The following is a 12593-nucleotide window of genomic DNA, read 5'->3' on the forward strand; positions in this document are numbered from 1 at the left end:
TTGTGCATTGTATTACTGCCTACAAAATCCTAGTACCCGGAAAATACCTACCGACCAACATATACAGTTGTATAGCATAGATACTTTCAATTTGCCATATCTTAAAACAGAAGACAATTGTCAACATGCTTGATAATAAAAATCAAACTGTCCCCCTACTGTCAATTCCGCATTGTGTTAACTAGATTACTACTACTTTGCGTGCGCTGAAAGTAAAGAGTGGATTCATTACTTGGTCGTAAATAAGATACACAATGTCGCGTGTCTGATTCGCAGCAATGGCCCTGTTCTCTAATGTGTAACCTTAGCTGACGTAACATGTACTTGGTTGCACACGTTATCTGTCATTTCACACCATCTGTAACATAGATCACTACACTGGTCCATTACTCTCTAATCTGTAACCTTAGCTGACGTCATGTACTTGGTTGCACACGTTATCTGTCATTTTCACACTCTCTGTAACATAAATCACTACACTGGTCCATACTCTCTAATCTGTAACCTTAGCTGACGACATGTACTTGGTTGCACACGTTATCTAGTCATTTTCACACCTCTGTAACATAAATCACTACACTGGTCCATACTCTCTAATCTGTAACCTTAGCTGACTACATGTACATGGTGGCACACGTTATCTGTCATTTCACACCTCTGTAACATAGATAACTACACTGGTCCATGCTCTCTAATCTGTAACCTTAGCTGACTACATGTACTTGGTGGCACACGTTATCTGTCATTTCACACCTCTGTGACATAGATCACTACACTACAGTGCGTTTCTCAGGAAGTAAAGAGTGGACCAAGAATGGTCGTAAGTAAGATACACAATAGTTTATGATATTTAAATTGCTACCTAAACTAAAGCCTACATGGTAACACACGTTATCTGTCGGTTCCGATTTCAGATCACTGTTATATTGCCCTTGTCCAATTAAAGGGACGGTGGGGTATATGACAGGCACTCGGCCTCAGACAAACTGCTCTGTACTAATACCATTAAAGTGTTGAGGCAAATACGCGATATATAAGTGTCAATGTCATCTGAAACATAATTTCCCTAGCTATTTTTAAATCATCAATACAGTATGTGGTTTTAGAAAATAAGAATTCCGTATTCATACCTCGTATCAAAATGAATAATAAATGGTTTAATGCACTGATCTCAAATATAAATTATTTGATCAAATGATACCATAAAAATGTTTGTTTTATTCGCAGTTTATGTCACTAATTGATGTTCACGTCCTCTTGAAAATGTATCATCGGCTATTGATATTTGATGACGTTCAATATAGTCTTTGTGAATCCAAATAAAAAAATCGCCGACCTTTGTTTTATTCATCTCTCTCACAAAATAGATAAGTTTCATGGTGAATCCTTGTCTTTTAATTATTTACATTTTATTGTCTTACATGCATCCTAATACAGAGTGAGCGTCACAACATGTTAAATTAATGATAATATATTGATTTACAATAAATGTGATTTATACACATCACAGTAATCTCTGTTTTCCCCTGTTACAATCAAACACTATTTACTGTAAGGTTATGTACTATATAAACACACGCACTTGTACATGTGTGTATATACATACGCATACATTGGTTTCCCCTTGGGGGTTCTTGATCACTGGTCAGTTCTGAGCATGCGCACTGTAAAACGTACCATTCAGTCTTCGTCGGGATGCTGCATGATTACACGTTTACCTACAGTCTAGTTTGGGTTTCATCTACCTAAGGAAGCTCCCGCCAAATATGTGCAACATCTTGCGACAGACAGGGAGTCGGGACGATGCTCTTTGGCGTCGAAGACATTGTCATCCTAGGACGCTCCCGCAGAATGGACAACTCCCTGTATCTTAGTTTATTACGTAAATACTAATTTTATGTAGTCGCTTTCGGACACAGCTGAACTATTCTCCAAGGCCCAAAGTGTATAAATAGTTTTGTGTGTGTGTTTTTTTTTATTGATATATTATATATGTATATGTTACTTGAAATGTTTAAAGTTAATATGATAGACTTAATTTGTATAATAAAATATGTAGGTCTTTTAAATGCAGTGTTTGTGATGACCATTATTTGATTTATCTCTCAGTCCTTAGTATAAGTTTCGTGGTAATTTCCTTGTCCTCTTATTTTTACATTTTATTGTCTTTCATGCATCCACAGATTGAGCGTCACAACATCTTACATTAACTCCAATCCACGATATCCAAACCTTGGACTACTGAAACAAAGTCTCTCCATGATTATTCTGACAATAACTCATATTTATCTTGATTACATACTTAAAACAACCTCTCAGAGAACCAAAACCTCACTAAGGTAGTTTAAACTGGCCCCGTTTTGATCTACACTCTCTTCCCTTACTGTTGCAGGGAAATACGCACACGTAGCTCCCACAGTCAATCAGTTGAACAGATCTATTGCATGATTGTCATCTGAGATCATTTACTTCTTACAAACGACGGTTTGTCGTATGGTATACCCATATACCGTTACTGTATACCTTGTTATCTTATATTTACTGCTAAGTTAATCTTTTGCGTCAGTTGTTTCAGAACGCATACCGATTCCAGTGATGCGTGGCAATTCCTACCATAACTTGCTATACAAACCAAATACAGCAATGGCCATTTATATGGCAAATGTAAAACGTCATAGTGCCATTATTTATAGATCCGGTTCAGTTTCATTTTGACACGATAGAATAGTATTGCACGATATTTCGAATGGAGTGAAAGCAGACAACAGCAGAATAAAAACATTGATCACATCTAAAGGCTTCACACACATTTCCCCATAGTAATTATATGTAAGGATATGTATTATTCCATTAAAACAAGTAAGAATAGTTATCATTTCAAATTAATTGTAATATAATGTATGTGCCGTACGATAAACGGTTTACCATCATTATGTCATTGGCTGTCTATGATTTCCTCAGAACGTCATTTGTCAATCAGGGAGAAACTACAACAATTAACTGTATTTAGGAAAAAAATGTTCATATACTTAACAAACAGAGAAGACTTAACCGAAAACAGAGAATTATAAAACAAATATAAAAAAGCATGTGTATATTAAATTTAACTCGTTCAACCCTATCAGCATGTTTAATTTAATAGTGATTTATTCAACTGTTTGCCGATGAAGTTATCTAATGTTATATGAACAAGATAGAGAATGTACTAAGAAAATGAAAAATTTCTAGTTTGACTGCACAAATCCGTAATCGAGTTTATCATTTGATATGCCAAGTTTGGCCGCGTGTGTCTCGACTTAGGAACATCAGATCCTTCTTTTACACTGGCCAGCCAGATATTTATCTGATGGTTACTGAACACACAATCTGTAATAACAAACTGGTAAGGTTTACACCACTATCTGTCTTCTATTAACAAGGATATCAAACTGAGAAATTAGAAAGTTCTTTAAATAGTCTTCGATCTTTACGATAATAAATAATACAATAAAAAAAAGTGTTCCTGGAGTATACTAAGTTTTGTGGAATGTTATTTGTAACTAGGTCTTATAGAATGGCCACCAGACTCTAAGTTGTTGATAAAACTTTTTCAAACAGAGTTCTTTACCAGATCATCTCCCCTAGTTTAAACTTAGAATCAGTTTTATGTAGAAGGGACAAAGATAATCAAGCCAAATTTTAGTGATTTTTCCAATGTTCTAGAGACTGGTGACCAGTCTACAAGTCTAACTGCACTACTTATACTTATAAAGCTTACACATATATGGTTTCATTCAAATGAATTAGAATCCTACAGCAACCTTTGTTATCAAGCAAAGGTATTTTTCAATTGAATACTCCTGGTTACAATGACTTCAGAAGGATTTAGCGATGTTTGCCGCCTTCGATGTGTACGTAAATTGGTCACTATTAATAAATCAATTCATCAATTTTTAAATCAATTTTTATGCCATAAGCATTATTATATAATTGGTTGGGAATTATGGTTCCACTAAACAAATTGTAAAATAAACAATCAGAATATTTACATGATTCGTTTTCCTTTATTGTTTTAATATCACAATTTTTCATATAATTGTTATAGTACAACATTGTTTATTACATATTTCGATGTGAAAGACAGTGAGAACATGCATGTGCCGCACTAATTTATATCCATACCTAATGTTACAATGTAATATAATATTGAGAGTGGACAAATATAAAAGCATTCTTCTTGTTAAGACGCTATGTTCATTAACGTTATGTACATTTATTGTTTTTATACAATGTAAAATAACAACCTTATAACTCGATACCGCACACATCATCAGTAGACAAACTGATACCGATATCGACCACATCGATTATCTTTCATATCTTCGCCCTTTTTACAAAATCGATATAGTCGTTAGACTGTTGTTTTCTACAAATTATACTCACACTCATTTGCAAATTAATACTTATTCTACAGGTAAAAAATACCGTATATACGGACACAAATCAATACAATTGCATTGAAAGTATAGTACGATTACGAACCAAATTATATCTGTGTAATAAGTAGTCTCTAAATGTTTCCTGTTACTTGAGCTTTTGAATATTGATAGCATGTCGAAATAATGATGTTTCTGTTCAAGTAATTGAATTACACCTGTACCTAATGATATTCCAATAAGAAATATTGATAATGAAAAAAATATCGTTCATGAGCACCACCCCCTTATAGTTCACTAACATTTGTAATCATACATAAATATATCTATATATAAATAATGTATGTTACAAATCAATACCTTATGAACATGATAAGATGAAACTTTTAAAAGGTTTTGCATTTCGTTACAAAATATAAAACGGAACCAAGTTATATCACCAGTTTACATTGTAGTAACAAAATCTTCGGCTCAGGCACTATTCCATCCCTCGACAATACTATGAGGCAATAGTGCCCTATCAACCAGGTCATAATAGATAAATAGTTCACGTTATCTAACCATTAACACAGACTGAATTCTTGGTAACACACCTTGACTGTCTTGTCCGATTTCAGATCATGGTTATATATTGCACCTACTAATTTAAAGGGACGGACTGGTAAAGTGATAAACAATCGACGGTATTTAAACTGGTCGGTACTTCACTAGGGCGTTTTAAAACGATTAATTACCTGTAAATCTAGCCTGGTCACATGTGCTCTATACGCACACATTGATTGTTTTTCATATAAAGGTTATATCACACACGTCTTATTAAAGGGACGGGGAAATGTAACGATATGTACTCGTAGCCATATAAACTGCTGTCATTTAATCATAAGTAAAATATTTCAGCGAATGGCGAGGATATCTAGGTGACAATTCTAATAGTTTAACACATATTGATGAATCCAATTAATTGTACGTTATTGTTCAATTAAGTAGTTTTATGGCTATTTATTCACACCTCACATCTCTAATAGCATGTTCCGATTACTTTACAAACTTATTTGACTTCGGAGATACTGTTTTGTTTTTTTCTGCTTTCATTTGCAGCTAAGTGTTAATGCGATCATTTTTATAATGTTGACTTCAATTTGTCTTTGTGTTTGTCATCATTATCCATATAAATCATTTAGTGAATTTCATTGGATGATGTGACAGTTTAGTGAATTTCATTGGATGATGTGACAGTTTAGTGAATTTCATTGGAAGATGTGACAGTTTAGTGAATTTCATTGGCTGAATTGACAGTTTAGTGAATTTCTTTGGATGATGTGACAGTTTATTGAATTTCATTGGATGATGTGACAGTTTAGTGAATTTCTTTGGATGATGTGATAGTTTAGTGAATTTCTTTGGATGATGTGACAGTTTAGTGAATTTCATTGGATGATGTGACAGTTTAGTGAATTTTATTGGATGATGTGACAGTTTAGTGAATTTCATTGACTGATGTGACAGTTTAGTGAATTTCTTTGGATGATGTGACAGTTTATTGAATTTCATTGGATGATGTGACAGTTTAGTGAATTTCTTTGGATGATGTGATAGTTTAGTGAATTTCTTTGGATGATGTGACAGTTTAGTGAATTTCATTGGATGATGTGACAGTTTAGTGAATTTCATTGGATGATGTGACAGTTTAGTGAATTTCATTGACTGATGTGACAGTTTAGTGAATTTCTTTGGATGATGTGACAGTTTAGTGAATTTCATTGGATGATGTGACAGTTTAGTGAATTTCATTGGAAGATGTGACAGTTTAGTGAATTTCATTGCCTGAATTGACAGTTTAGTGAATTTCTTTGGATGATGTGACAGTTTATTGAATTTCATTGGATGATGTGACAGTTTAGTGAATTTCTTTGGATGATGTGATAGTTTTAGTGAATTTCTTTGGATGATGTGACAGTTTAGTGAATTTCATTGGATGATGTGACAGTTTAGTGAATTTTATTGGATGATGTGACAGTTTAGTGAATTTCATTGACTGATGTGACAGTTTAGTGAATTTCTTTGGATGATGTGACAGTTTATTGAATTTCATTGGATGATGTGACAGTTTAGTGAATTTCTTTGGGATGATGTGATAGTTTATTGAATTTCTTTGGATGATGTGACAGTTTAGTGAATTTCATTGGATGATGTGACAGTTTAGTGAATTTCATTGGATGATGTGACAGTTTAGTGAATTTCATTGACTGATGTGACAGTTTAGTGAATTTCTTTGGATGATGTGACAGTTTAGTGAATTTCATTGGATGATGTGACAGTTTAGTGAATTTCATTGATGATGTGACAGTTTAGTGAATTTCATTGGATGATGTGACAGTTTAGTGAATTTCTTTGGATGATGTGATAGTTTAGTGAATTCTTTGGATGATGTGACAGTTTAGTGAATTTCATTGGATGATGTGACAGTTTAGTGAATTTCATTGGATGATGTGACAGTTTAGTGAATTTCATTGACTGATGTGACAGTTTTAGTGAATTTCTTTGGATGATGTGGACAGTTTATTGAATTTCATTGGATGATGTGACAGTTTAGTGAATTTCATTTGATGATGTGATAGTTTATTGAATTTCATTGGGTGATGTGACAGTTTAGTGAATTCCATTGGATGATGTGACAGTTTAGTGGATTTCTTTGGATGATGTGACAGTTTATAGAATTTCATTGGATGATGTGACAGTTTACATACATTATGACGAGCATCAAAACTCAAACTACTGATATCAGTAGTTAACCAAACTCTGTATCAGGGATGATATGGATAGCATGCACAATATATAATTTAGCGCGATTGTTTAATGTATATAAATATAGTATATTGTATGTGGTTATCTGTATAAATATCAACTGTCAATATTGCATATTGGAACAAGTCTCATTACAATAACTGGTTTCATTTCTTCTATTAAAGAGATCATAGACTATTTTATTCTCATATTTTGTTTTGAGAATAATGGAATGTTTTCTATTCAAAAGCTTCGAACGTTAACGAATCGCTATAATTAACCAAATTGATAGACAAACAAGTATTTGTTTCATTTTGTACAAGCCGCATATTATTGTGTATTATTTTGGGTTATATATAACTAGATAATGTCCCTTGGATTATATCTCTTGGTTTTGTATTGGTGAGGTAACACTATGGGATGTCATGTGTGGGGACAGTTACTGGTCCGTGGTTTTTCTATGAAGTCATCACTATAAATATCAATAGGATAACTAATGCTAATAAGTGTTAATTAATTTAGTAGAGTTAGTGTTATCAGTAAGGCTGGCTGTTAAGATAAGGGATATTAGAGTTAGTTGATCAATATATCTATAAGAAGTAAATATGCAACTGTTTTATTTGTGTATTGGTACAGTGTATTCTAGGTGGGGTGGTGAGGATACTGTTGAAACTTTTGGAGGTTAATCTGAGCTTAAAGTTGGAGAACGAAATGTTACAGTAGTAATTTTATTCTAGGATTTTAGCATATTTATATCATAGAGTAGAATATTTGAATTAAGAATATTGAATATTTAGCAATCTGCCAGCCAGATTACATTTATATCTCCAATAAATGCAATCTAACAATCCTTTAATTGTTATATTTAGATTTTACTTTCTAGTTCAAAGTAAAACATTAATTCAAATGCGAGTGAACATTTGAATTTTTCACTTCAGCAATTTAACCTCAACAGCCAAGTTCAATGTGATAAAAAAGTCCCCATTAAAATTTGAAAATACATCAAAATTTCAACCTTTTTTCAGTAGCTTTTCAGTTTACTTTCAATTATCCAGATATTTAAAAGATTTTTGTTATAGTGTCATAACCAAACTGGTTAATTCAACTACAATGTCAATTGTCCCACGCGGACTAACATGGTGTCAAGACTCGCATCCATTTATATAGATATCACTACACCAAGTCTAGGCTGCATTTATTGGCTCATAATGCAGATCACGATTACCATTAGAGCAATGGGAGTATCTGTGGCAAAATGTAAATATTATTTTATAAAAGTATTATTAAGTCATAACCCCTTCTTTGTATGTCTGGTATATCTGGCGGGCAGGCACATGCATGGTATTTATATGTTGGTAAGTTATTAGTGATATTTAAGTACATATAAAGTACATTTTATGTGTGACAGGGTAGGATACTGATCTGAGTATAAACAGACTGTTTAAATTACACAAAACACAACGTTAAGTACAGTACCACTCAGTATTGAAAGACTAACCTACTGCTAAGCCAGATCAACAGGAATTCTGTTTACCTCCTTTATTTACCCAGAGAGTATTGGCACCATTAACCTCGAAGGATGAATTTACATAAAATGTATTATAATTAATTAACAGCGTGACATAATTAACAGGTACGACAATTGTTGGTCTCTTTGTAGGACACATACCTCTTTACAGTCCACTGATTATATATATTTTAATACAAAACACAATGCATTACTATTGCATGAAGTACACAAAGAATACATAGTGATTTATCAAAAGACATACATTAATTGACCGTAAGTACGATACACAAATGTCGCGCGTGTCTGATTTCGCTACAATAGTTCATGATACCTAATCTGTAACCCAATCTGACTACTTGGTAGCACGCGAAATTGTCCTTGTCAAATTAAAGGGACGGTGGGATATACTGACAAGCACTCTTCCTCAGATAAGCTGTTCTGTACTGATACTAAAAAAATGCTCGATTTAAAGCTTATAAGCGAAGGCATCCTGGTATCAATTTCAAGTGTGTGAAACATAATTTTTCTAGCATTTAGATGAACATTTTTGTTCACTTATGTAGTTTTACAAAAAATCGGGATTTTTTTATTGATATTTCACATTGATATAACAATGATTAGTTAACTTATTAAACTAAAAAAGTAAGTTATTTCATCAAATGGATACTTTGGAATCAGTTGTGTTTACAATTTAGTGTTTAATATGCGACCACTTTCCGTCTGTAATATTTTCCATCGACTTTCGTCTTTAAATGACGTTTAATATCTTCTGTGTGACCCGAATAAACATTTTTTTTGGTTTCTTCTTTCTCTCTCACACACGATAAATAGCGTTTCTGGTGACTCTTTGAATTCTTTTTCTGAAATCAGACTCAAGTTTGTATAATATTGCAAAGCGCATAAAAACGTAAACATTCGTGTTCTCCATAAAATCCTCTACACTGGCAACATGAACCTGAACTGCCTAAACAAAGCTGCTCTATAACTATTCCGAAAATAAATCACACTTATCTTGATTACGTACTAAAATTTGATAACAGCCTCTTAGCGAAGTTTAATAGAAGGAAGTTTAAAGTGACCCCGTTTGACCTACACTCTCTCCTTACTGTTGACAGACATTATTCTGATACGGAGCGCGGTTTACCCGGAGCATTATCAAATAAAACAATACAGATTTTAAAGATTTGTTTATACATATTGTATGCCATATTAGCAAGAGGATAGGACACAAGCTAATTATAACTTACAAACTCCCTCTCCATTACAATTTACAACACTTATAATCTACATGTCTACATGATAAAATGGCTTAATATTATTAATATTACGTTATCATGATATTTAAGGGATGCACTCTCACAGTAAGGTGCGTCATTGTTGAAGAATAAGAATTAGTAGATTAGTTGACTATGATTATAACTGTCAAGTACCAGTAATAACTGATGAGATAGATGGAAAGGTAGCAATGAATTTCTCGTTTTTTTTAATTGAAAAAATACCTTTACATTTAACTACCAAAGCTGTGTTTAAATTTTATTCATTGAGATAATTTATTATAGTTGCAGTATATTTTGAAACATATATAAATGAATTGGTAGGAAATGACTAAGGTCTGAGGATTTTGTGATATATCAACCAAATAAAATTTGGACAGTTACATTGATTATTACTAAAAAAATGTACATATATACATGTATAATTTCTCATATCATTTACAGAAATCATGTCAATAAAACTCTGGTGTATAAAACATCCTGGCATTTAGAGACCAAAGACCACGCTCAACAACAAGACAGCTGCAACTGTGGAGTGTATTGTTTGATGGTAAGTCAGGGTTAAATAAGTCTCAATCATGATGAATTCTGTAAAATTTATTGACCTATTTAATTTTTATGTTTCCATCTTATCTATTTTTTCCCTATTTTCCAAATGTCAATTTATGATTTGTTAAATATTCAATTATTCAATGCATTCTCTGTAACTTAAAGCCTTCTGATGTCAGAAGTGCAACATGCTCTGCAAACTGGTTCTTGGGGATTTTTTTACATATAACTTCCACTTAATGTAAAAATCAAATCCTACTGCATTTATTGCTATTTCTTTTACTAAATTTCAGTTTGCAGAAAGACATCTGACAGGAGAAACATTGTTGGGTATCTCCAGGACTGATGTGGAATCAAAGAGAAGGGGGATTGCACGTACATTCCTGCTTGATGAAGGTAAGATAAAGTGTAAAAAATTATTTTCAATTCTAAGTTATTCATAAATGTTTTACTCAATTGCATTAACGGTACTCTATTTTAGAAACAGTTCTGTCTGTACTTTGATACTGAAATTATACATAAAGAGACACAATTGCAATACTGATGGTTTACAATTTTTAACTGAATTTTGTCCTTGAACTGATTCGAAACCACCAATGAAGACCATAACAATATTGTAGGTCCTTTTCATTGTTTGATATGTCTTTCAGTTTTGTATTTATCTTTCAGTATTTTTTTTTTTTTTTTTTTTTTTAAAATTAATCTTATGAATTACACTTTTCTCACATCTTATAATGAGGTCACAATGTAAATCTTAAGTTCTGTGTAAACAATAGATTTATCTTTACATTAAATAAAGACCAAACCAAACAAATATGATCATATCAGTGGTTCAATTTTTATCAAATTTCAATGTTCTCTTTTTCAGTTACAATGCCAAACCTATGACAGAGTCTTTCACAAAAAGAACCACTGCGTGGGAGAACAGATGGCCAATGCTGTAGGAGTTCCTTTTGTATGCAAAATGTGCAGTCTTGTATAACGAACACGTCTATAGTATATATTATTTATTACTCTACATTTTGTATTTACACTTGTCTATTTACTAAAAGTTGTGTAATACTAAATGCATTTTGGAAATAAGAAATTATTTAATTATTAATAACTTATGTTTATATTAAATTTTATGGTAAAAATATAAAGTATTAATGTAAAGTGTACTAGCATTTTTATATATGTAATATGACTATTTAATAATAAACACTGAAATGTACTGTATATTACAAATGCTGTGCAATGGATTAACTAAATGTAAAAAATAAATACAATATCAGAAAGTGAAAATATCAATAAAGTCTTGTTTTCTTCTTGTTTTCTGACCTTGGGGATACTATAGACTGACCTAGGGGATCCGGTAGACTGACCTTAGAGATACTATAGACTGACCTAGGGGATCCGGTACACTGACCTTAGAGATACTATAGACTGGCCTAGGGGATCCGCAGACTGACCTTAGAGATACTGTAGACTGGCCTAGGGGATCCGGCAGACTGACCTTAGAGATACTATAGACTGACCTAGGGGATTCTGTAGACTGACCTTAGAGATACTATAGACTGACCTAGGGGATCCGGTAGACTGACCTTAGAGATACTATAGACTGACCTAGGGGATCCGGTAGACTGACCTTAGAGATACTATAGACTGGCCTAGGGGATCCGGCAGACTGACCTTGGGGATACTGTAGACTGACCTAGGGGATCCGGTAGACTGACCTTAGAGATACTATAGACTGACCTAGGGGATCCGTAGCAGACGGACCTTAGAGATAACTATAGACTGATATAGGGGATCCGGTAGACTGACCATTAGGGGATACTATAGACTGGCCTAGGGGATCCGCGACTGACCTTAGACTGACCTAGGGGATCCGGTAGATCCGGTATAGACTGACCTAGGGGATCCGGTAGACTGACCTAAGGGATCCGGTAGACTGTCCTAGGGGATCCGGTAGACTGACCTAAGAGATACTATAGACTGACCTAGGGGATCCGGTAGACTGACCTAAGAGATACTATAGACTGACCTAGGGGATCCGGTAGACTGACCTAGGGGATCCTG

At 33.4% G+C, this 12593-nt stretch overlaps 1 long non-coding RNA gene across 1 annotated transcript; it reads left to right on the forward strand.

The window, feature by feature from the left end:
- The first annotated feature begins 755 nt into the window (after window positions 1-755).
- On the forward strand, window positions 756-11689 carry LOC138312715 (uncharacterized). The gene is made up of 4 exons (XR_011207029.1): window positions 756-820; window positions 10428-10533; window positions 10826-10928; window positions 11401-11689. It is a non-coding gene; the product is annotated as an uncharacterized lncRNA (long non-coding RNA).
- The last annotated feature ends 904 nt before the right edge of the window (window positions 11690-12593 follow it).

This window comes from Argopecten irradians, unplaced genomic scaffold, assembly GCF_041381155.1.
Source record: "Argopecten irradians isolate NY unplaced genomic scaffold, Ai_NY scaffold_0434, whole genome shotgun sequence".
NCBI classification, from domain to species: domain Eukaryota; kingdom Metazoa; phylum Mollusca; class Bivalvia; order Pectinida; family Pectinidae; genus Argopecten; species Argopecten irradians.